Below are 27,931 nucleotides of genomic sequence, written 5' to 3'. Positions count from 1 at the left end.
TACAATTTCAAAATGTAACGACTACTTTTTATAAGCTATATAAACACACACACATAAACTATTCAAACAAAGAGAAATGGAATAGACGTGTGAGCTTACAAAGAGAAAAATTTCTATTCGTGATTTGAAAAGAGAGCCTTGAAAAAGAAAGAGAAAAAGAAAAAGGAAGAAAAGAGAAAAAGTCAAGTCCAGCTCTTTGACAAAGAGTATCCTCTGAGTGACAAACAGAACATTCTTAGAATCCTTCATTCGTGCATTCATATCATTCTGAAGGTTCTATAGGAAGTATTGTAACTCTGTTATTCACTGTATTCTTTCTTTGTTTAAAGAAGTAGACCTCTGTGAAAGAGGGTGTTGCCCTTCTCTGTTGAGAGAAGAAGACCTCTTGGGAAGAGGGTGTGCCCCTTCTCTGTTGAGAGAAGAAGACCTCTTGGGAAGAGGGTGTTGTACTATTTATCCGGTAACTCGGATGTTATAGTGGAATCTCAAGTGGTTTGCTTGAGGACTGGATGTAGGTCTGGATATTGACCGAACCAGTATAACTTCTGTGTTTTATGTGTTGTGCCTTATTGCTTAATTATTTTATTTTATCGATCATAATCATATTTCACTATTCACCCCCTCTCTAGTGGAATTTCATTTGGTATCAGAGCAGGTTTGCTGGTTTCGACGTAACAAGTCTTCCAGCACAAATGGCATCTACCTCTTATGCTCGTGATATTGAAGGTCAACACGCATCTCGTCCTCCCTTCTTCAATGGCTCCAACTATGGATATTGGAAGTGCAGAATGGCTATCTTTCTCAAATCCATAGACTTTGCTGTATGGAAAATTGTTGAGCATCCATACACATCTCCATCCGCAGACTATAACTTATGGTCTGATGAAGAAAAGAAAATGGCAAACCTAAATGCAAAGGCTATGAATGCCTTATATTGTGCCATTGATCAGAATGAATTCAACAGAATATCTATATGTGAATCTGCATATGACATTTGGCATTCTTTGGAGGTTATTCATGAAGGAACCAACAAAGTAAAAGAAGCCAAAATATCATCTCTTGTTAGAAAATATGAGTTGTTCAAAATGAACAAAGATGAACCCATCACAGAGATGTTTACCAGATTCACCAACATCACCAATGATCTGAAATCTCTGGGTGTAACATACTCCCAGACTGAAAAAGTGAAGAAAATCTTGAGATCTCTCACAACTGATTGGGAGAAAAAGACTACTGCTATTGAAGAAGCTCAAGATTTATCTAAACTTACATTGGACGACTTAATAGGCAATCTTATGGCCTATGAAGTCCACATGAAAGAAAGAAGGGAAGAAGAGCAACCAATAAAGAAAACTCTAGCTTTCCCAGCTCTATCTGAGAATGAAGACTCAGATAAAGAAACTGAAATTGCGCTACTTACCAGAAAATTCCAGCGCTTCATGAGAAGGAACCGGCTTCCAAACAGGCACAAGGAAAGAAAAGATCTTAAAGAAGATCCCATGTGCTTTCAGTGTAATAAGCCAGGCCACTTAAAACGTGACTGTCCACTTCTCAAAAGAAAGTCCAAGACTGAGGAACCAAAGAAGAGGTTCTTCAAGAAAAAGGCTCTGCATGCTCAATGGGATGATTCAGAACCATCCACTAGTGAAGAGTCAAGTGATGATGAAGCCGAAACTGCAAATATGTGTTTCATGGCAAACGAAAGTTCGGTAAGTGAAATCTCTGATTTTTCCTTTGAAGAACTTCTAGATGCTTTTCAAGATCTATTTGAAGAATCTAGAAAATTGAGTTGCAAAAATAAAGTTTTAAAATCTGAAAATTTAAAGCTTTCTCAAGAGAATGAAAAACTCAGCAGTGAAAATTCTGAGTTGAAAAAGAAAAATCTTTTACTTATATCTGAAATTTCTTCTACTAGCTCCAAAACTAAAAATATGCAAGTAGAAATTTCAGAGCTAAAAAGTAAAACTGAGAACCTCATGAAAACGGTTTTCAAGTTTACTTAAGGTAAAGAGAACTTGGATAAACTCTTATCCTCTCAGAAGGTCTCCTTTTACAAGAATGGGATTGGCTATTCTCATTTCAAAAAACCTTCTTGTATAAATCAAAAGACCACGTTTGTGAAAAGTTCATCTGAACCTAATAAGGAGTATTATATTGATAATCTTTTTAACTCCTCTAAAGAGATAGACAAACCCAAATCCAAATGGATATGGGTTCCAAAGTCTAACAAAAAGGGACCCGATTGGGTACCAAAAAGAAGATTTACTTAATGTTTTGCAGGCTCCAAAGAAGAAGAACAGATGGATACTAGATAGTGGATGTTCAAAGCACATGACAGGACATCCAGACCTTTTTGCTGTTCTTCATCATAAAGAAGGAGGAACCGTCACCTTTGGAGATAACAACAAAGGTTTGATAATTAGTATTGGAAATATTGGTAACATAGACAAACCTCTTATCAAAGACGTTCTCCTTGTTAAAGGCTTAAAACATAACCTACTAAGTATCAGTCAAATGTGTGACACAGGTTATAATGTTAGCTTTAATCATGATGCATGCCTCATAGCTGATACAAATGAAAACATCATCTTAAAAGGTATAAGAAAGAATAATATATATGAACTATACCTAGAAAACATCACAGAACATTGCCTCATAGCTAATAATGACACTCAACATCTATGGCACATGCGAATGGGCCATGTCAACTCTAAATACATGTCTAAACTAGCTAAAGATAAGTTAGTACGTGGGTTACCCAACATATCTTTTAAAAAGGATTATTTTTGTGATGCATGTCAATTAGGAAAATTGTCAAAATCTTTTTTCAAATAAAAAAATGTCATTTCAAGTAAAAGACCTTTAGAGCTTCTCCACCTGGACCTCTTTGGTCCTTCTAGGGTAGCTAGCCTTAATCAAAATAGATATCTTTTGTCATTGTAGATGATTACTCAAGATTTACTTGGGTAATATTTTTGAAAAACAAAAGTGGCACGTTTTGTCAGTTTGAAATCTTATGTAAAAAATTACAAAACGAAAAATCGTGTTCTATTGTTAAAATCCGTAGTGACCATGGAGGAGAATTTGAAAATGAACTCTTTGAAAATTTTTGTAACTTGCATGGTATTTCTCATAACTTTGCCTTTCCTAGAGCTGCACCTCAAAATGGTGTAGTAGAAAGAAAGAATAGAACCCTTCAGGAATCTGCCAGGACTATGCTCCAACACAATAATCTTGCAAAATCTTTTTGGGCAGAAGCTGTTAATACTGCATGCTACATAACAAATAGAGTTCTCATTAGACCCTTATTAAATAAAACTCCCTATGAACTATTCTATGACAGAACTCCAAGAATAGACTACTTCAAAGTCTTTGGATGTAAATGCTTTATCCTAAACACAAAAGATAGCCTGGATAAGTTTGATGCTAAATCTGTTGAAGGCATATTCTTAGGATATTCAAGTCATAGTAAAGCATACAGAGTTTTCAATAAGTGTCATAATACTATTGAAGAATCTATGCATGTTAGTTTTTGTGAATCTATTGATCAATCTGTTCAGATACAAACTAATGATGATGATGTTGAAAGTACAGATTTATTTTTAGATAACACAGCTAAGTCTAATGAAGATGATCACCAAAGAACCTTTGTTGATATCAAAGATCATCCTCAAAAGCAGATTTTGGGAGAACTAACAAAGGGGGTTCAAACTAGAGCTCAGCTAGAATGGATTGCAAACATGGCATTCATTTCTCAACTTGAACCAAAGAAGATTGATGAAGCCATCATTGATGAGTTCTGGATGCTAGCCATGACTGAAGAACTGAATCAATTCCAAAGAAATGATGTTTGGGATCTTGTACCGAGACCAAAGGATCATCCAATCATTGGGACAAGATGGATCTTCAGAAACAAGCTAGACGAAACAGGTAATGTTATAAGAAACAAGGCCAGACTAGTAGCTCAAGGATACAACCAGGAGGAAGGTATTGACTTTGATGAAACATTTGCTCCTGTTGCTAGACTTGAATCTATTAGAATGCTCTTAGCATATGCAAGCTATATGGATTTCAAATTATTTCAAATGGATGTTAAAAGTGCTTTCTTAAATGGTTTTATAAATGAAGAAGTCTATGCAAAACAACCTCCAGGATTTGAAAATGAACAATACCCAGATCATGTTTTTAAACTCAAACGTGCTTTGTATGGTTTAAAACAAGCACCTCGTGCTTGGTACGAAAGACTTAAAACCTTTTTATTAAAAACTGGTTTTTCTGTTGGCAAAGCAGATTCTACACTATTTGTCAAAGTAGTGAATAATCATACCCTAATTGTTCAAATCTATGTCGACGACATCATCTTTGGATCTTCTAACAGCACTCTCTGTGAAGATTTTTCTAAGTCCATGCAGAAGGAATTCGAAATGAGTATGATGGGAGAACTCACCTACTTTCTTGGACTGCATATTAAGCAAACCAAGGATGGAGTTTTCATCAACCAATCTAAGTATGCTCATGAACTTCTGAAGAGGTTCAACATGAACTCAACTACTTCAAAATCCACTCCTATGAGCACTACTACTATGTTGGACAAAGATGAAGATGGTAAGACTGTTGATACAAAGGTATACCGAGGTATGATAGGATCACTTCTTTATTTAACTGCTAGCCGTCCAGATATAATGTTTAGTGTTTGCTTGTGTGCTAGATTCCAGTCAAATCCAAAAGAATCACATCTTAAAGCTGTAAAAAGAATAATGAGATATTTAAAAGACACAGTTGATTTTGGATTATTCTATTCAAAATCCTCTACATTTGATCTAATCTCATACAGTGATGCTGACTTTGCTGGAAGTAAATCTGACAGAAAAAGCACAAGTGGAACATGTCACATGCTAGGGCACTCACTGGTATCATGGTTCAGTAAGAAACAGAATTGTGTATCATTATCAACTACTGAAGCCGAATACATTGCTGCTAGCCTAGCTTGTACTCAAGTTATCTGGATGAAACAAACATTAAAAGATTTTGGTTTAAATTTTGAAAATACAACTATTTTCTGTGATAATACGAGTGCTATAAACCTATCTAAGAATCCTATTTTACACTCACGAACTAAGTATATTCAAATAAGACACCACTTCTTAAGAGAACAAGTCTTAAACAACATAATTAAACTAGAATTTATACCCACTAATCTACAGTTAGCAGACATATTCACTAAACCATTAAAACATGAAGACTTCACACGAATTAGAAGGGAACTAGGAATATGCAAACTAAGTGACTTATAAATTGATTACACTTAATATAATACTTCTTATAAGTCTTGTTTAAATCGCTTTCCTTCTTATCGTTTTTAGTTAGTCAAACTAAGTTTCCATATTCACGTATTCTTATAAGACACATTCTTTATGTCATTCAAACTTGTCATCTTTCAAGTACACATCCATTATAACTCCTTGTCCTATCTCCTTTCTCTCATATCCATAAAAACTAATTATATTAAAAGCCATCATAACAATGTACACATCACTCAACTCCTTTATTATTTTTTTGTCCTTTTATAAAAACTTTTCTTACGATAAATGATCCTACTTAGTTTATGAGAACTTATTACTCTTCATTAGTTAAAATCGAATGACTATTTAGTTCCTTTAAAAGATCTAGTTGCTATATTCTCACGTAAATTATTTTTTTACTATATCATATGTTATATCATAGCCCTAAAACTATCTATTATCATCTCTTTCATATACAAATTAAGCCTCCATTCTTGCCAACTCTTGTTTTAACCTAACCTTGTCGAGTTTCTTTAAGAATATAAATAATAATTCATATCAATCATAACTTTATGTCTTTCATCAACCTTTTTTTTATTACTTCTTTCACAAAAATTCATATATGTCATCTCACTTTTCTCTATGACAACTCTCATTTATTACTCTTCATTCATAAATATTTCTTTGTCTCCTCATTTCATCTCTCGAATATGTTTTTTTTATTATACATTTTTGAATCCGACTCCTACATGTCTATTCTTATTTCAATTCTTATATTTTTTTTAACTCTTTCTCCTTTTTGTCTCATCATCTCTCTCACCACTAGTCTAAGTCAAAATATGTCCTTCTCATATCCACGTATACTCTTAAAAAAATTACAAATATTAATCATGAAACATTTTTTTTGGCACTCTTTTCTTTAAAATGTCATATCTTTCAAAGTACACATCACATGGTCACCCTATGACCTTTCTTTCCATCCGTGACCCTATCTCTCTCTCTTATTGTATATCTCTCTAAAATCGAGAACTTTTAAAGTCTTGCCTCCAAGCAAACCTTTATTTATTCTATCTCTACTTTATGTCATATCTAAATCAAATAAATGTTGTCCTTTATCTTCTTTCTCTCATCTCTAGATATCCACATCATCTTTTTATGTCTTTAACTCTCCATTCACGAATTTAGAATCCCTTAACATAGAGTAACAAGTTGTTTGTCTTGTTAGGCCATTATTTTTAAAAGATCAATCATTTTTGTAAAAACATGACACCCCATACTCTATTAATGGCTTCCCCCACTAGTCGATAAACTCATCCATAGAGAAATCTATATATCTCAATAACTATGTCCTCCTCAATCTAATATAATACACTATCCTCAAACATTGATTTGATTCGTCATTCACAAGTCTCTTAACTTACTCCTCACGGATTTCCTTATGTGACTAAAATCTAAAAGTTACTCACTTCCAATGTCATTCATTTCATATCAACAATTATTTTCTTCCTTCTATTTAATCAATTGGTTCATCTCTTACCATTCCATTCGATCTTTTCTATCCTTATACAAACTTTCTCTCGGTTCTAGCTCCTTTCTCTCCTAGTGATTCATTTTCAAGACACTCGAAAATGGCTTCCTCCTCCACAAATGTGATCACCTCCGCCGATCTAAGGTATCCTGATTTGTTTCACACCTACAACTCACTCTGCTCTCGCCCCATTCATGAAGGAAAATTGATCAACTTTGACGACTTCATGTTCTTCGACTTAGACACCTATCTCCCCGAACTCAAACCTCTCATAGGATCTTCATCCCCAGCCGCCTATTATCCTGAACTAGTCCGACTGTTTTATACCAACTTCTCTTCTGATCATGAACAAACCTCAATCACCAGCAAAGTCCGAGGACAGCTGATGATTTTCGATGCTTCCGACCTAGGTAGAATTCTAAATCTACCTTCCACCGGTACTGACCTTAACGCCATAGTACCAATCGACCGATCGGTACTTCGAAAAATACTTCTCTGCACCAACTGCTACCAACTTCCGTGGCACATGAGGAATCTCCAACCTCAAGCTCAGCTACTTGCCCAGATTCTTCTCCACAACATCTATCCCAAGCATCCCCGCCAGGGATTAGTTCCTCGAAAAATCTCTCTTCTTATCTACGCAATCCTTTCTTCTCTTCCGATAAATTGGTCATCCATTATTTTCGACCTCTTTATTCGTTATCAAAAAATTGAGCCTCTTCTTTTTGGGTGTTTTATAACTCCCATTCTCAACTACTTCCAAGTACCACTTCACAACGAAGTCATCCTCCGTCCCTCTCACGTCCTCGATGGTACCACCTTCAATCTAAGGTCCCTGCACATGCCCGGCTCTGATGAAGCAGATCCAATATCCTCCTTCAATTACTTTTCTGCTATGATGGATATCGAGCAAACTCAAGATCGAATGCTTCGTAATCAAGCCCTGCTGCAGCAGACTCGCAAGCGGAATCGTGCCAACCGGACACCTTCACCTTCTCCACCTTCGAGATAGACTCATTTTTTATATTTAGTCTGTAATAATTTTTTTCTTACTCTAATCCCTCCTTTTTGTCCATGACAAAGGGGGAGAAAACCTATCTCTTTAAACATTATTTCACCTTTTTTATCATATTATTATTTCTATGCATAATGTCTTTTTGACAGGGGGAGCATATTTTGTCATCATCAAAAAGGGGGAGAATGTTGAGAAACTCGGTTTTGATGTCACATAATATGATACACTATCTTATTTGATTTTGTATGATATGATAATATGTTCTCTTGAAATAATGTTATATTATGACTGAATATGTTTTGCCTTAAATCTAACGAGTATTTGATGCAAGGATATCTCACCCAATAAGGATGGAGACTTCCTGTTCAAGTACAACTATGGTGCAATCATACTCCTTGAAGAAAAAGCTTGATGAGCCATGATTTCCTAAAGTTCAAATGAAGATATCGGCTACCTCAAGATGAAGATTTTTTCTTCTTTAGAGCCATATGTAACAGAACTTTCAGGATCTTGCATTTTGCATATTACATACTCATTCATACATACTATATCATAAAAGTATACGATAGTTTCAAAAAGCTTCTTTTTTGAAAACCAATAAGTGTACCTTCTTACCACCTTTTATGAAAAAGACATTTTGTCATATAATAATTGTACCTTCTTACAACCTTTTATGAAAAAGACATTTTGTCATATAATAATTGTACCTTCTTACAACCTTTTATGAAAAAGACATTTTATCATTATACCTTACACTATATACAAGACAACATAAAAAAAGGAATGTAGGAAAAAGACAAAAACATAAAATCGGCTACATAAGAAAAACAAATAAAATATGTTTTTGAAAAGACTTTAGTTATCTTCTTTAATGAAATGTTTTTTAATATAAGAAGAAGACAAAAACATAAAATCGACTACATAAGAAAAACAAATAAAATATGTTTTTGAAAAGACTTTAGTTATCTTCTCTAATGAAATGTTTCTGAATACAAGAAGAAGACAAAAACATAAAATCGGTTACATAAGAAAAACAAATAAAATATGGTTTTAAAAGGACTCTAGTTACCTTTTTCTCATAACCATAGAATGTCGACTTACTTGAAGTCATCATTCTCTCTACAAAGCATTAAATGCCTTCTGTAACAAATCCTTTCTAAATATCCTTCCCAAAGAATGTCGACCTTCTTTTTGGTCCTCATTCTCTCTGGAGACTTTGAAATACACTACATAAAGAATACACTTGACATGACTATGTACAAATAAATATCTCAAAGCACTCATAGTACTTACACTCATTTAAAGTAAAGAAGTACTAATGTACCTCAAATCATTAATTAGAATAAAGACAAAACTACAACCCAACGTTCAAATGTACTATTATAAGAAATAGACTTTTTACATAAAAATATGTATTACCTAAAACAATACAACGACTAGTGTACCCTCTATTTCACCTTTATGGAAAAAGGCATTCTCGAACTTCTCTAAAAGATGGTTTTGAAATGACCTAACATTTCACATTTCAAAAAGTTACAATTCCAAAATGTAACGACTACTTTTTATAAGATATATAAACACACACACATAAACTATTCAAACAAAGAGAAATGGAATAGACGTGTGAGCTTACAAAGAGAAAAATTTCTATTCGTGATTTGAAAAGAGAGCCTTGAAAAAGAAAGAGAAAAAGAAAAAGGAAGAAAAGAGAAAAAGTCAAGTCCAGCTCTTTGACAAAGAGTATCCTCTGAGTGACAAACAGAACATTCTTAGAATCCTTCATTCGTGCATTCATATCATTCTGAAGGTTCTATAGGAAGTATTGTAACTCTGTTATTCACTGTATTCCTTCTTTGTTTAAAGAAGTAGACCTCTGTGAAAGAGGGTGTTGCCCTTCTCTGTTGAGAGAAGAAGACCTCTTGGGAAGAGGGTGTGCCCCTTCTCTGTTGAGAGAAGAAGACCTCTTGGGAAGAGGGTGTTGTACTATTTATCCGGTAACTCGGATGTTATAGTGGAATCTCAAGTAGTTTGCTTGGGGACTAGATGTAGGTCTGGATATTGACCGAACCAGTATAACTTCTGTGTTTTATGTGTTGTGCCTTATTGCTTAATTATTTTATTTTATCGATCATAATCATATTTCACTATTCACCCCCCTCTAGTGGAATTTCACAGACTTCGGATCCAATTCCCATTTAGGATTCTAGATCCAGAATTCAACTCTATCTTGGATTCTAGATCTTGGATCCAAGTCCATTTAGGGTCCAAAATTCAACTTCATCTTGGATCTCAGACCTCAGATCCAGATTCCATTCCTGATTTCAATTCCAAGTCTATCTTGATTTCTAAATTCCAAAAACCAATTCCATTTCTCTTAAACCCAATTCTATTTGGATTTCTTAAATCTCATTCTGATTTTAAATTTGGAATTCAATTATATTTCACACATTCATCCGGATTCAAAATTCTGATTCAAAGTCCATTTCTGACTTTGAAACTTCCTTTCTTTTTCTTTTATCTCAAAACCTCAAATCATTCTTTTCAAAGTCTAGATTTATTCTCCCAACTCTGATTATTTCAAAGACTTAGAACTTCAAACATCTTTTTCAGATCTATCTCAAGTTCTTGGTTAGATTCAACTATTTATCATTTCTTTCTTTCCATTATCACATTCACTTCATTTTTTACTTGGAAAAATCTCAAATTTCCAAATCATTCTTTTCAAAAGAGCATACATCTTTGCATTGCACAAGCATGATTCTTTGTGCATTTTTGACTTAGAATAAATTCTTAGATAATATTTAGGCAAATCAAAAAGGCATAAATTCAATCCTTGGTTCGATTACCCCTAGTAAAGGCGCCAGGAACGGTCGAACCTCATACCGATGAGCGAATCCCGTCTTCTAATTTTTCCCACAAATATTTAAAAAATGGAGGCGAGTTATTTTCCTAAATATTTTCAAATTTAAGGTCAAGTGAGACCTTCACAAAAGAGTTCCTCTCTCTCTTCTTTTCTTTTCTTTTCTCTTTTCTCTTCTTTTTCTGTCTTTTATTTTCTCTCTTTAAAAAATGAGGAAATAGAGGTTAGAAAGGAAAAAAAGAAGGAAAAGAGAGAAACCACAAGAGGAAAATTTTTGCGATGATCACAGGTACGCAAAGGAAACCTCGCATTTTGTGAGACATGCACCGGCGTCTGTTATTCAATTCTAGTGTGGTAACCGGGAAAGCTACAGACTGAGTCAACCTCATGCGAGCAGCACACAGCTAGGAGAAAATACTCGCATAGTCAAGGATTGCAATCCATACTACTGCAGTAGTGAGGTCCTAGAAAGGCAATCTTGACCTCCCTCACTCTGAGTGACTGGAGGCCAAAGGATGATACAGCTCCTGTCAAACATGTGTCGTAGTAACGACAAGTCACTCAGGGTTGTACCATCCACCCTCTCCCAAGGTGAACCATTTTATGAATGGGGCGAAGCAGGTTTATCTTTCTTAGGCTCATGTTCGTTCATACCTCACAATGAGGAATTTGCCTCGTGGTCCCTGCGGGGTACGCAAAACGAGGACTTGGCATGCCCATTTATGTGCTTAGCCTCACGCGGCCAACAGAGCACACTACTCGTGAAAGCAGTCATAATTGTAAACACCCCAAATTTTTACTCACCTCCCCGACATTTCCACCAAACATCATCATTCAGCCTTTAAAATTGCCGAAGGGCAAAATGGTCATTTTTTTAGCCCGGACCTTACAAAAGTCTAAATTTCATCTACAACTCTCAAAATTTCTCTAAATTTAGCTCAGATGTTCAAAATTCTACTCCTGACAGGAGACAAGAATCTCCAAATCCTGGTTCAGGATTACATTTCATAAGACATGTCATTACATAGCATTGCATGAACATTTCATATCACTGCACTGCACAGCATGTCATTTCGAGGTCCAGAACTCTCGATTTCAAAATTTTCAATCCAGAATAGAATTTCAACTCTTTTCAAAATCGATTTCAAAACCCTGGGTCTGCAAAATTATCAATTCTTCCCATTTTACCCCCAGGACTCTGAATTTCAAAATATTTTATCAAGAAAACAATCTGGATAATTTTCAATAAATTTCATCTCAGATTTTTCCCTTTTGTCAAACAATTTCAAATATCTTCCTTTCACAAAATCACCCTACAAGGGCCAACTCTTTTCAAAATTTCTGTTTTTGCCAATTAGTCCAGATTTTATGTAAATTCCAAAAAGAGGTTTTGTTGTCTTGTCCTTATTTCAATAAAGAAGCAATGTGGGACCCACACTGAGGTGGTGTCACATAGGCTTCTCTTTTGAAGAACCTGAATTTTGAGAAACCCAAAAATATAGGAGCCTTGTCTCTGGATTGGCGCCACTTGTCTTTTCTCTCTCCTCCCATTTATCTTCCAAGTGTCAGCGTGGAGTTCACCTAGAGGTGGCGCCACATGTCACCTCCTCTCTCCTGCCATCCTTTGACACGTGTCAGTGGGGGGGGCACCTTAAGAAGCTGCCACATGTCATTAGACATCCTCTTCATTCCATGCCACGTGTCAGTATCCACCATCTTCACCCTGTGCCATGTGTCATTCCAAAGTCACCATGAAACGCCAAGTGTCATGTGTTGTCCTGTTCAGAAAAAATAAAGTTTGTCTCCCCTGAGGTGGCGCCAATTGAAGTGTGTCTCCCACAAAGGACACGTGTCAATCTCTGCTTCTTTCAGAAAAAGCAGGATGACACATGTCTCCCCCTACTTTTCTCAGAAAAGTAGGTGACACGTGTCATTTCTAGCTTCCTTCAGAAAAAGTAGAGGACACATGTCACTCCTGACCATCTTTAGAAAAAGCTACCATTCAAACAAGGTCTAGGCTGCGCAAATCCTGAATTCTGCCTTTTCCATCTGGTCTATGAAGGCGCCACAGGTCCCTTTCCCTCCTTTTCCTCCCTCTTGCCACATGGCCACCCTCCCTTCTTCCAGAGCAAAACCTCATTTGAATTTCAAATTTCTTCCCTAAGGTGGCACCATCTAAAGAACCTTCCCCAGCAAGTTGACACTTGTTAGGTATGGAACCATCCTGGACTGCCACATGTCCAGATCTCCTTTCATCAGAAAAAGTAGAGTTCAGACTCCTCAAAAATGTCATCACATGGCATGCTCCTACTGCTTCCAACTTTAAACCTCAAACTCCCTTTTGAGGTGGCGCCATTCCAGAACCCCACTTGGCTTCATTTTTGTACTTATTTTATTTTTTTTATAAAAGTAGCCCCCTGAGGTGGCGCCATAGGAGAACCTTCAGAAAAGTAGAAGTTTGAATTTCAAACCCCAGATAAAACCCTCTGAGGTGGCGCAATTTGGGAGCCTCCTGCAGAGAAAATCAAGCTACCATTTTGAAAATTTTCAAACTCCCTTGCTGAGGTGTCTCACCCACAAAATTTCCATTTTTATTTTCTCAAAAAATCAAAATGGCATGCCTTGAGATGGTGCCACATGGAGGGCCCAGATTGAGCCTGTTTGAAATTCAAAATTTTCAAAAAAGGCTACAAGTACAAGGACTCACGCCCAGCTTGGAGGACTCCATGTTTTTTATACTTTGAACTTCAACCTAGATCCCCTTTAGAACTCAAGTGTATTTCTCTGAATTCACGCCCCCCTTGGGCTCAGTGGAGAAGGTGCAGTGAAGCACCGACCTTGCTCGTGCCGTGGCCAATTTGATCTAAGCGTGGGTCAATTTTCGTGATCCATCTGAAGCCCGGATCGAAGGACGAAAGAAGTCGTTGGTAGCCATCCATTTCGAGAGTTCAAAGCTGCATAAAAATGCAAGGTGCACCTCCTTTCCTCTTGATTTCATAATATCATGATTTGATTCATGTTGTCGCTTGAAGAAAGAGCTCATCCGAGGGATGGATTGAGCTATTCTCATAAAATGACGTATATAAAAAAAAAATATAATTATGCTTCCTTGATGATTTCTAGCATTCATGCATCTAGTTAAATTTAATTTATATTTTATTTCGTCAATTTAGCATGTTTTATAAGTTAATTTGGTTTAATTCGGTATTTATTTCAATTCTGCTCAGTTTTAGTAATTCTCTGTTTTTGTCAGTCAGTCCACACATCATTTCATGCATTAATTTTTATTAAAAATGCTAGAAAAATCATGGTATGCGCCCTCAGGTGTCTCTAGCAATCTGCCAAAAATTCAGAATGATTTGAATTAATTTACTACAGTAAATGTTCGAAATGGTAGGTCATGTTTTGTTACCCGGGATACGTTTTGAAAATTTACTTACGACTTGTAAAATCGAGATCTCTTTCATATGAGATCAAATTTTTAATCCGAAAGATGTTCTGAGCTCAGAATGATGTCTAGTTTTTAACCTGAGTTTATTAGAGTTTTCTGATATTTTTCATGTCTGACAAAAATCCGAGAGTTCGGGACACGTGTCAGAGCTTGATTTGAGCCTCTGAGACCTTGGATCAATTTAAGGCGATAGATTCGCTTTGGGTATTGCTCCAAATCCAAATCTGTAAAAAGTGAATGTCATGTTTGGGATGTCCTCTATTTGCATCTGAAAGCGTATGATTTTTAGAACAGTTTTGATATCTATTTCGGATTTTTATTGTCAGTCTCCTGTTTTGTCATATTTGTCTATTCTGTTGATTTAGGCATGAAAAGTCATATTTGTATCTCTGTTCCTGCTGATCAAATGCCGAAATCATAAAAATAAAAGTTGTTCTTGTGTGTGTCATTAGTTCCTCAGTTAAATATAAGAAATTTTTATGGTCAGATACTATTTTTTATGCAATTTTACATCGGATCAGGTTGATTTTGCCTCCGTCAGAACCAAATTCTCGTGACCTAACTCACCGTAGTTCAAATCCCGGGGCTGTAAAATACAAAATTGCTTATTTTCATGTCATTTAGCAGTGTGAAAAATCTCAGATGTTTCTATGGTGGAATTCTTGTATTACTGCATTAAGTGTTGCATTTGGTTCGGGTGTGTAGGCGAAATTCGCCCTTTTTAGGATTTTCTTTAAATTTTAGTATCTAAACCATGTCATTTCGTGAGTTTTAGCATTCTAGGCTGTTTATCAGGATAGAGAGATGCTTCATACCGAATTTGGTGTGATTTAGAATTCATTTGAGGCTCGGTTTAGCCATATCATCAAAACAGGGCCCCGCGGGACCCTGATCCAAGCAAAAATCAAGCGAAATTCATTGTTTTTGATAAATAGTAGCATGTCAAAATTCTGATTTTTCAGTCCTAATGTGTTTGGCAGTATGTCATCATGTCTCATCATGCATTTCATCATCACTTGTTTCAATTCGAATTTCAAAATCTCAATTTTTACCAAAATTCCCTTCAAAAACATTGATTTTAAAGGCATAACTTTAATATTAGGGGTATTTTGGTCATTTTGACCCCAATTTCGAATTTTAAACTATTTTCTACTTAATTTCTTGCATTTACATCATTTCAAATATCAAGGAAGCATGAGAATAGGGTTTATATCCAATTAAGTCCAATAATTTCATAATATTATTGGAAAATCTTGGAAAAACCCACATATTTGAGCTAACCCCATTTCAAGTTTGGCAGGGACATTCAAAAGAAGGAACTGAAGTCTGCAATTTCCCTTTATTTCATTTATTTAGTGATATAATAATGTAAATTTTGGAATAAGAGATTTAATTTTCTGCTTAGACTAGGATGCATATCATATAGTTTAAATTCCTGCAATATCCTGTATATGTGATTCATGCATTTTATTTCAAAAGCACTATGGATGTACATGAATGACACATGCACCAACTCTTAGGGAGTAGATGAACTCGGTGGAGTCCATATTTACGGCCCTAGTCGCAATATGGATGAGACCCAGATCCATCATCTCTCTACCAGTCACATTGAGCCTACACTCTTAGGCTATCTTAAAATGCACATCATATTTCCAATTTTGCAAAGTATTGTGCATTAAATCAATTAAGCTCTGAACATGTTCATGGCCACAGTCAGAATATGTGAAGGATTTATTTTGACTTAATACACATTTTTCCAACAAATTTCTCAGAAAATCTTTTCAAAGTGCATTCATTCACTCATATCATTTGCATCATGAAATCATTGGTTTTCTCATGATTTTCTTAAGAAAATTTCATTCTCAAGAAATCGATTTCTCAAGAAAACTAAGAATTTTTCAAAATCGGTTTTACCAAGTTAAGTTTTTCCACAGTTTTCCATGGAAAAGGTTATTTTCTCAAGATTTTCAAAAGAAGTCTCTCACCTTTCTCAAAGATCAAAATCGATTTCCAAGTGTTTCAAGGCTAAGATTCTCAGGATTTCAGTTTCCCGAGTTTCAATTCTCCCTCTTCAAAGAATTTTCCAATGAATTTCAATCATTTTCCAAAGAAAGCTTTCAAAACTTGAAGCTTTTCCTGACAAACATTTTCCCTTCAAATGTTTACCCTTTTCTCAAGAATTCTTTCCATTTTCTCAGGATTTTCATCCATTCATGATTTTTCCACATCTTTATGAACTTTCTCATGATTTCAAAACTCTTTTCATCTGAGTTTCCTGAGAAATTGACTTTCACCTTTTTTCTGAGAAATGTTTTTCAACTCCAAATGTTTTCTAAGCATACATCATATTTTTCAAGTGGCATTTTACAAAATTTCATAGCACATGCCTGAATTCTCTGTGCATTTAGGATAGAACATGATTTCGATGATGTAACTAAGTCAAGCACAATTTTGATCCTTGGTTTGATTACCCCTGTTAAAGGCGGCAGGAACGGTCGAATCTCGTACCGACAGGTCGAGCCCCATCCCATGGATTTTTCTGTAATTTTCAAAACAGAGGCGAGTATTTCAAAACAATTTCCAAAATCCGGTCAAGTTTGAATCGTGAAAGCGTTTCCCTCTCTCTTCTGCAAGGAAGGGAAGACGGGAAAAATTTCGCGACAATGACAGGTTTGGTGACCGTGATGGGACTTGTCCTTGTCTGGTCAAAATTGTGCTTGACTTAGTTCAATTATCAAAACTGTGTTCATAAAATGTCAGCTCTTTTACTTTTGATATCATGCGAACCTAGGAGCCTAAATTCTGACCTAGCTGACATTGATTGCATATAGCTTAGGCATGGTTTGGTAGGACCAGATTAAGGAGAAATTTTCATGCTCACATAGACTTAGGTCTAAATACAACTCTCCTCAATTTAGGATCTGAATGCAAACAATGTATGCTTCTTCAAAGTTTTCAAAATCTATCTCTCTAGGATTTAGAGCCCTCTATTTCTTGCATGTGATCATTTTTTTTAAACCCCCCTTACCTATCATTACCCCGTCTTCACATTGTTGGGCTCTCTTTCAGAACCCTAGTTCGGGACAGATCCTCACAACTGGGCCAGTTATTTGGGTTAACACCCCCCTACCACGTACCACGGGCCACAGTCCGAAGTATATCGATAGGCGCTCAAGGATGTTGGAAAACCTTACATTAGAACCGGAGTTGAGATTATATGCCACGTACCTCGGATTTCGGTTTGGGTATATCGGCATAACCGGATTGGACAAAGATGATCTGAACCTAGAGTTAGGGTTAGGGTCCTACAACTGTTTTCAAAGTGATGCATCTAGAGTCAGCCTTTTAGGGAGTGCTGAATGTGCATAAATGTTTGTGCAGGATGTGATTGTATGTGTGTTATTTCCTCAATTCTTTATATTTCCCAATGTTTTCCAACTTATTAGGCCTTTTTCAAGATATCCTTATTTTCCAAGAGATATTTTTCTCAAACCCTGGATGATTTTCTTAAATCTCCCATTTCTTTCAAAACTCCTGGTGATTTTCCATTCTACCTTTCTACTGGATCTCGAATTTCCAACGACATTTTATATCCTGCCTGCAAAATTTTTCAAAATTTCTCACATTTTCCTAAGTCTCATTCTGAGTCTTTCTCTATTTTCAGTTCAATGGCATCCAGTCAAGTCGATCCCATCTTTCCTGAAGGTCACATCTCTTACGAGGTGCGGCAAGGTCGTCCTGAATATCGAGCCCTTAGCACCGGAACTTTCATTCCCTGGTGGTACTATTCCTAGCTAAAAAGCTTTTCCTGAATGTTCCCGGACCATTTGAGTGAGTGCGGATTAGAACTGGCATCAGCAGTCGGAAAGCAGACCATCAACGACAACCTGATCCACGCAATGGCGGATCGATGGAATCCTCGGACGTGTACCTTCTGGTTCCCATGGGGAGAAATGACTGTTTTAATGGATGAATTTTCAGAAATCATGGGGTTACCAGAACCAGCCGGTCAACCAAGAGATCCATTAGAACATCAATTCCTTATCAATGTTAAGGGTTTGGACCCCCGAGATTCATTAGCTCGTATGACAGGCCGCTGATCCTGGCCCCTGATCCAGTTGGACGGAAATGAATATGTTAACCTGCTCGAGTTGTACCGCCAATATGAAACCTTCATTGAAGTCAGCTCGTTATCAAGGACAGTCAAAGAAAGGATTCAGAATGCAATGGTTCTGTGCACTGTAGGATTATCCCTCTTTCCAGATGGACAAAACTACATGGACATCAGAATAATCCAGCTTATGAGAAGATGGGGAAGTCGGCAGATCAATCGTCTCTCTATAGCCATGGCAACGCTTGCTTTCCTATATCGTGGTCTAACTCGATTCTCACTTGGAGAATCCATTTTAGTTGAAGGTTGCATCTACGCACTTCAATCCTGGTTCTTCCAACATGTTCCAGCCCGAGCAATCTCTTTCAGATATAACGGCCAAGAGCTTCTTCTAGTGGCGCAGTACCGGTCCATGATTGACAGCATTCAAGAAGATGACATTGTCTGGGACTACTTTGATCGACAATTATCTCCTCCCAGATACACATATGCTTATGGCAAGAGGTTCAAGTTGCTGGGACCATTCTTTTGCACTTACTACCAACCGGAGCGGTGTGTTCGGCAATTCTTCCAGAGGCAACAATACATCGAAGCCAGACTACTATCAGGAGCTATGGCAGAATTCGATCTCACTTCCGCACAATGGTCTGGGGCATATCATTCTGCCCGCTATGGCTGGGATTCCTTTGTCTCTCTTAAAATCTTTCCTGGTCCTAGAGTGTTTGCCGACTATCATGAATGGTGGCAAATTGTTTGTCCTCCACCTCTTTGTCCAAATCAATAAAATCATATTTTTCATTCTCTCTTTCTATTGTGGTTTGACGACCTCACCTAGGTAAAAAGGCACATTTTCGTTGTTTATTTCTCTTGCAAAAAGAATGACAACACAATTGTCGTGATTCTCGCGACGACTCAGTCCCTAGTAATAGGATATCTTTTTCAAATTGTCTACCATATTTTTAGCAAATATTTCTTCCAAAAACCAATTCCTACAGAATCTAATCAGGTCTTTGCCCTGCAGAGAGCGTCTACAGCATTTGATGGTTCAGACAAGATCAGGTAGAAGAACAACGACATCTTAGTAATCGTCGGCCTCAGAAGAAGAGATGGGTTCCCCCCGGTCCGAGAGGAGTCAAGAGCAGCAACAAGAAGATGATGGCATAGACTCGAAAATGTATGCCATGTTTCGAAAGATGATGAATAAAATGATGAATGAACAACCCAGGACCAGCTCGGAAAGAAACCCATTCAGAGAGAAGTTCCATGGTCAAAGGGATAAGAGGGCTTCCAGAAAACAAGTTCAGCCGGAAGAGATCTCAAACGGGACAGACTTCATTGAAGATACAGATGAAGAATATGAAGTCCCTCCGGTATTTCAGAAGCGGGGCCAAGAACAAAGAAAAGGCCGTAAATCAAAGAGTCAGGATGCAGAAAAGCCCTGCAAGCACAATTCAGAGAAATGGCTAGAGTTGTCAAGGATCTGCAAGCCCGCGACAAGGGCAAGAAAGTCTTCACCAGCGAGGATTTCTACGACGGCTTAGAAGGGGATGATGATCTAGAGAATCTTCCCCGTAAATTCATCAAGTTCGACGGTTCTGGCGACCCAAATACTCATCTCGCCACTTTCTTTGTTGAATGCTCGAGGTTCAAGAGGGATAACCGAGCACTATTTCTATGCTTCCCCCGAAGCTTGGAAGGAGTTGCAGCTAAATGGTATGCGGAGCATATCAATCGAATCGAGCTCAAGGAGTTCGATAAAGTCGTAAACCTATTCATTGAACGCTTCTTGTTCAACACAAAGGCGCTTCCTACATTGAGTCATCTCTGCAATCTAAGGCAGAATGAGAATGAAAAAGCACGGGACTTTATTCATAGATGGAGATCGGCCTGCAACAAAATGAGAGATCCTATCTCGGAAAGACATGCCTTATCGTTGATCCTCAACAATTTCTCACAACCATTAAGAGGATTGATCTCTACTGCATCATCCCGTACCTTCATTGAGTTGACTGAACGAGCCGAATGGCTCGAGCTGAGTGTGGAGAATGGAGTCTACGAAGGCTTCACCTTTTCCAAAAACCACCCCCAAGGTGAGCAGAAGAAGAAAGCTCACTTCACCTATTCTGCCAACAACAACAACAAAGGACGAAATCAGTACAAAGGGCAGAAGAGGGATTACTGCTACGACGCAGGAAGTTCAAACAACAAAGATCAGAAAGGAAAGCCTGCTCCTCAATACAGCAAGCCTCCTCAGTAGGGTCAAGGGCCGAAACCGCGTGAGAAGACTAAACATGAAGGATGGAGTTACGACAGAAAGTTTACTCCTTTAGACCAATCACTCGAGGATGTGCTCGAGTATATGTTGTCAAAAGAAATGGTTAAGTTGCCCAGACTGGTTGATCCTCCTGTGCCTATGGGGAAGTGGAAAGATCAATTTTGCAAGTTTCACAGGACAGTGGGACACAACACTGAAAACTGCTTTGTTCTAAAAAACATTGTACAAGATCTTATTGAAAAAAATCTTTTAGTGGAAGGAAAAGAAGAAGAGAAAATGGATATTATCAATGATCCCTTTCCTCCACACACCAAAACAGTAGTGTCTGCACAGCCATTCCTACCGCATGAGCACATCAAGCCATGTTCTGCATAAGATCTCCGAGTTCAGCACCAGGTTTCAGTGCTACGACAAGCAACACCACCCACCAAGAAGGTGGACATAATTTCAGCTTTTGATAAGCTAAAAGTATCAGCGGAACCAGTTGAAATATTGCCTACAGCAACCAGTAAAATTCCAGGGTTCCCAAAACATTTTCTCAAATCCAACCCAAAAAGGGGAGAAACTTCCAGTCAAAAGCCTCTAACCGCTCTGTCCAATGTCTCAATTTTGGACTTAGCCAAGAATTCCCGCAAGCACCAACAAGTACTGGATGATTTGCTCAGAAAGATCAAAGTTAAGCCCAGTACCACACTTGAAGACATGGCACAAATTGTGAACTCCGCCATGACCAATGCACCAATCACCTTCTCGGATGAGGACCTTCCAAAGCCTCATTCCTTTCATAATAATGCTTTGTACATCGTCGTTCAAGTGAGAGGAATGAAAGTACCACATGTGCTGGTAGATGGAGGCAGTAGCCTCAATATTTGTCCCGAGATGACAGCAAAAGCATTAGGGATCAAGGACGAAGAATACATTCCAGATCCTATCACTATCTACGGATTTGACAACCATGGTCAAACGGCCAAAGGCAAGATATTTCTGGAAGTGTTCATCAACTATTCAGTGCACTCCGTCCTTTTCCATGTGGTCAATGTACCACCCACCTACAACCTGCTGCTCGGAAGAATATGGATTCATAATTCTAATGCAGTGCCTTCCACCCTTCATCAATGCGTGAAATGGTCAAAAGGTGGAATGATTACCACAATACTGGGAGAAGACCCAAAGGAAAGGCTGCCACAGCCCATGATTCCTCGGCCATCATTCACTGCGGATATTCCCAGCATCAGGGAAAGTGAAGAGATCAATGTCGGAGAAAATCAAGAAATACTCAAGGCATCCTCAGAACCATCTTTGCACACGGTAGCCATGACCCGATGGAGAGGTCCTCAATTCTTCAAGGTTGGAGGCCGAATCAACTACAGCGCTATCAAAGATCACCCGTTGTTTCCGCAATTCATGAAAGCGAGAAAGGGATTTGATTTGCTCCTAAAACATGGTTATCAACCCTTCAAAGGACTTGGCAAAAATGAAGATGGCCGCATAGAGCCAGTAATCCAAAAGCATCGTCCCCACAGAGCAGGACTAGGATTTTCCGGTGGAAGCTCACCAAAGAAGACTGTATTTGTCAAAGGGGCACATTGAAGACCATTTGTTATTTTCTTTCTATTCTTTCCAAAATAAATGTCTCATTTTACCAATGTCTTTGATCAATTCAAAATCAATAAAATTCCAAATTTCTTTGTCTATCTGGATGCCATCTATCTCCTTTCTGTCTATCTCTTCATTTTATAATTTTAATGCCATTTTATGCATAAGTTCTCTTCAAATGATTGCTTGTCTTACGGTGAACAATTTTATCTGAACCAAATTTCTTATCCAAAATTCCAGAATGACTTCTCGGACAATCAAGAAGCTCGTTCTCAATCCCAAGGCTTTTTAGAAACCGACAGCAATTCACCGAGTCAAAACAAGCACTGAGGATGGCAAGAGTGCAAAGCAGTCCGATGATTGTGCAGAACATGATCAACCTCTTCAGGAATCACCAGAGTTTGCCACAGTTCAGAAGCAGGATGAACCATCTCCTCTAGTACAAGATCCGACTGAAGATGTCAATATCGGTTCAGAGGAAGATCCCAAAATTCTCCAGATCGGAACCAGTCTGAGTCCGGAAGAAAAGGAAAGGCTTACAAATTTCCTCAAGCAATATGAAGAAGTGTTCGCATGGACATATGAAGATATGCCGGGCTTAGACCCCAAATTAGTCGAACACCGACTCGTTTTGAAGCCGGACGCTAAGCCAATTAAGCAGAAGCTGAGAAAAATGGATCCTAGAATAGAACAACAAGTCAAGGAAGGACTTGAAGATTTGCTCAAAGCAGGATTTATCCGAGCTATTGACTACCCAGATTGGTTAGCCAATATCGTCGTTGTCCCAAAGAAAAGTGGCAAAGTCAGGATCTGCATAGACTTCAGAGATCTTAATAAGGCAACTCCGAAGGATGACTATCCACTTCTAAGCATCGATCTTCTAGTCGACAGCACGGCAGGACATGCTATGTTCTCTTTCATGGATGGATATTCCAGCTACAATCAGATTAAGTTGGCCGCCCGCGACCAATCAAAAACTTCTTTCACTATGCCTTGGGGCACTTTCTGCTATACAGTTATGCCTTTTGGGCTCAAGAATGCTGGAGCAACCTATCAACGGGCAATGGCCGTTATCTTTCATGATCAGATGCGCAAAATCATCATCGTATGTTGACGATATCCTCGTGAAATCTAAAGAGGAAGAAGATCACCTCGAAGCCCTTGATCAAGTCTTTAAGCGACTCATTCTTTACAAATTAAGTCTTAACCCGCAAAAGTGTGTTTTTTGGAGTCAAATCAGGCAAACTGTTGGGTTTTCTGGTCAGCAAAAACGAAATTGAAGTTGACCCAGCCAAAGCAAAGGCTATCATTGATATGCCACCCCCGAAAAATCTCAAAGAATTGCGTAGCCTTCAGGGACGTATGCAATCAATCCGGCGATTTATTTCCAACTTGGCGATGAGATGCGAACCTTTCAATCATTTGCTCAGAAAAGGAGTGAAGTTCGAATGGGGACCAGAATGTCAGCAATTGTTCGATAGAATCAAGAAGTATCTTCTTAATCCTCCCATCCTGAAGCCGCCGAAATTGGGAAAACCTATTTTATTATACATCTCAGTCAATCAAGTCGCATGCGGCGGATTCTTGGCACAGTACAAAGAAGGTAGCTTGATAGAGCATGCCATTTATTATGTGAGTAAGACTTTCATAGACTATGAAAAGAAATACTCTCACATAGAGAAGACCTGTCTAGCTCTGGTATGGATGTGTCAGAAGCTAAGACACTACTTGCTGGCATCTGAAGTTAAAATCTTGTCCAAACTCAATCCTCTCAAATATATCTTGGAGCAACCTTTCCTCAACAGACGGGTCGCAAAATGGCAAGTCTTACTAATGCAGTACGACTTAGAATATGTCTCGCAACAGTCAATCAAAAACCAAGCAATTGCAGATCAATTGGCGGATTTTCCTCTCGCAAAAGAAATGAAAGCCGATTATGATTTCCCAGATAAGCAAATATGCAACATCCAGCGATACCTGGTCTGGAATTTGTTTTTCGATGGTTCCAAGAACATGGCTAGAATAGGCATTGGAATCCTATTAATCACTCCTGAGAAAGAAATGATTCTATTTTCTCTAAAGTTAGATTTTCAATGCACCCATAACATGGTTGAGTATGAAGCCCTGATTCAAGGTCTGAAGATTCTACTAGACTTCAATGTTAAGAGAGTACATGCCTACGGCGACTCGTTACTTGTTGTCAATCAAGTTCGAGCCGAATGGCAAGTCAAAGATCAAAAGTTATTTCCTTATCAGAAGATCATTTCAGCTCTTGTCAGCAAGTTTGAAGAATTTCAGCTATTCCATATCAAAAGAGATTTTAATCAAGTGGCCGACAACCTAGCCAATTTAGGCTCCATTATGGCATTCAAGAATGGAGAATCCTGTCGCTCTTTCGGAATTGGCAGACTTGACCAACCTGCTTTCCTTCCGACAAAACAAGTAAACCAGGCTGAGCAAAGGGAGAAGCCTTGGTATTACAATATCAAAACTTTCATAGAGAGTGGTGAATTTCCTCCAGAACTTTCAAAGAAAGAGCAGCGAGCAGTCCAGCGCATGTCCACTCGATATTTCGTTCTGGCCAATGTCCTCTATCGTCGAGGATTCAGTTCAGAGTATTCCAGATGTTTAGATGAAGACGAAGCCAAAGAAGTCATGCGAGAAGCACATAAAGGCATTTGTGGTGGCCACGTCGGCTACCAAACTCTTGTCAAGCAAATCATCATATCAGGTTTGTGATCATCGCAAAAGTTTTCCTCTCGTAATATTTTCTCTCTTCCTTCTCTTTTCCTTTCCATTCGTTATCTCCTCCTTTTTGAAGGGAAGAAGTAAAAGACAGAATGAAAGAGAGAAGAGAAAAGAAGAGAAGAGGAACTCTTTTGCGGGGTCTCACTTGACCTTAATTTTTTAAAATGAAAAATAACTCGCCTCCGTTTTTGAAATATTTGCGGGAAAACTGGGAGACGGGATCCGCTCGTCGGTACGAGGTTCGACCGTTCCTGGCGCCTTTACCAGGGGTAATTGAACCAAGGGTCGAATTTATGCATTTTGCTTTGCTAAGAAATTATCTAAGAATTTATCCTAAGTCTAAATGCACAAAGAATCATGTTTGTGCAAATGCAAAAATGTATGCTCTTTTTGAAAATATTTTGAAGAATTCCCATGTGTTTCTGAGGTGAATCTGATAATAGGGTGAAGAAATGATTTCTATCTTTAGAACTTAAGGTTCAAAGTTCTAAGTTTTTGGAGTAATCAAGAGCTTGGAGAAATCAATCTGAACTTTGAAAGAGATGATTTTGAAGTTTTGAGATAAAAGAAGAAGAAAGGAAATTTCAAAGTCAAATGGACTTCGAATCAGAATAGAGATGAAATGAAATTGAATTCTAACTTTTGAAGTTTTGAAGTCAGAAATGAAATGTGGGAAATCTAAAGGGATTTGAGAAATAGAATTGATTTGGAATAAAATCGGAATCCAAAGTTTGGATTCTGAATAGAGTTCAAAATTGAATTTTGGACTTTAGAACCCGAAAATAGGAATCGGATTTGAAATCTGAGATGAAAACGGAATTGGACTTTGGATTTGAGAATGGAAGTTGATTTGAAATCTGGAATTCAGAATGGAATTTGAATTCAAAGTATGGATTCTAAATTAGAGTTGAGATTTAAAATCAAATTCTGGATCTAGAATCTGAAGTGGGAATTAGATCTGAATTCTGGGATCCAAGATGAAATCGGATTCTGATTTTTAAACGGAATTGGATCTAAGATCTGAGATCCGAAGGGGAATTGGGTTCTGGATCTTAAAATGGAATTGGATCTGAAGTCTGAGATCCAAAGTAGAATTGGGTTCTGGATCCTAGAATGACATTGGATCTGAAGTCTAAGATCCAAAGTAGAATTGGATTCTGGATCCTAGAATGGAATTGGATCTGTAATTTGAGATCCAAAGTAGAATTGGGTTCTGGATCCTAGAATGGACTTGGATCTGAAATCTGAGATCCAAAGTAGAATTGGGTTCTGGATCCTAGAATGGACTTGGATCTGAAATCTAAGATCCAAAGTAGAAATGGGTTCTGGATCCTAGAATGAAATTGGATCTGAAGTCTGAGATCCAAAGTGAAGTTGGATTCATACTTGGAAATCTGGATCCAAGTTGAGATTAGGATCTAGCTTTGGTTTTTGGAATTTCCAAAATTGATTTGAGAATTGAATTTTGAATACGCAAATGAATTTCAAAGTCAAATTGGACTTTGATTTTGAAGCTTGAATCTGGAATTTAGAAAATGAATCAAGATATTCAAAGTTAAATTGAACTTTGAATTTGATTGGAGTTTTGAATATAAAATGAATTTGGAATTTCAAAGTCAAATTGAACTTTGAAATTTGATTTGGAATTTTTTTATTGTAAAATGAATTTTGAAATTTCAAAGTTAACTTGAACTTTGAGATTTGAAGATAAAATAGAATTAAAAATGAGAAGATGAATATGATTTTACAAGAATGGAAGATTGACTGGAGAAGATATTAATGTCACTTGGAGTTTTGAAAAAGGAATTTTGAAAATATGATGTAATTCTTTCCTAAATGATGAATGAATTTAAATAAGTTTGAAATTGGATTTTGAAAAGCTATTCCATTCTTTAAATGAATCAAAATGAGGTTAAAGACACAATATATCCCTGACTATGGTCATTGGATATATTATATAACAACCACATTTAATTCAAGTGAAGAATGAAATACATTTTTGGTGGTTTTATAGAATTTAAAATGAATTTAATTCTCAATATACCCTGACTATGGCCATTGGTATATATATTAAATTGATTTTAGATTAGATTCTGATAAAAGAGAAAAAAAATATTTAAAGAAAATATGGTGATTTTTAAAAAGAATCTAGTGTGGATCCAATGTTATTTTGTAAAAGATAAAAATACTAAGTTTTGTCCACATCCTGACTATGGCCATTGATGTGGATCATCGACTTAGGATCAATTACCTCTTACGAAATGGTGCACGTGCCATTCGTGTTTCATCATTGTGAGAATTTAAGAAATAAAGGCAAAAATGCATGAAAACAAGCAATTCATGATTTTTACAATGCTCATTCATTCTATCTAAAGCAGGAAATATAGATTTTCATTAAGATCTAAATTATTACAATAGACAAAATTGAATTGACAACTCAAAGTAATGACCCTTTTTCCACGTATTCCCTACAAAATAACTGGATTAAAACAAACTTTGTATATATCACATGGATTCCAAAAGATGCCAATGGTAAGAAGATGCTCATATGTCAAGAAAAGATAAAGAAATGATGTATATATATACTTATACATATATATATAGGCATGTAGGTATACATATATGTGTATATATATATACATCAACAACTTATGAGAAGTATAACATAATAGATTGACTTATCCATCGATTTCTACATATGAATTCCAGAGGTAATCATTATCATAAATATTGATATGTTAAAACATGCAGGTGGGAAAGCAGCCTACTGGTGCTGTAATGTTGCAGCTGGGGTTCCACAAAGAAGAGAGTCATCTGCAATGAGATATACATTCCTATATGATGATTAAGTGACAATGCATTGATTGGTCATCCTCTTTATCATAACAAAATAAGATCAGAAAGTGACTAAGATATGGATGACCTTCACACCTGTATCTTTATCACATGTTATAAGTACAAACGATGCCAACACAAACAAACAGACGCTGCTCATGAGACTCATGGCAGCAAAAGATGATAACTTATGTATAAAGGTACAAAGGTCCAAAGTCCATATAAATATG

This window comes from Nuphar pumila, chromosome 4, assembly GCF_984573655.1.
Source record: "Nuphar pumila chromosome 4, dmNupPumi1.hap1.1, whole genome shotgun sequence".
In the NCBI taxonomy this organism is placed as follows: domain Eukaryota; kingdom Viridiplantae; phylum Streptophyta; class Magnoliopsida; order Nymphaeales; family Nymphaeaceae; genus Nuphar; species Nuphar pumila.
Note: the sequence above shows the minus strand (reverse complement) of the source record.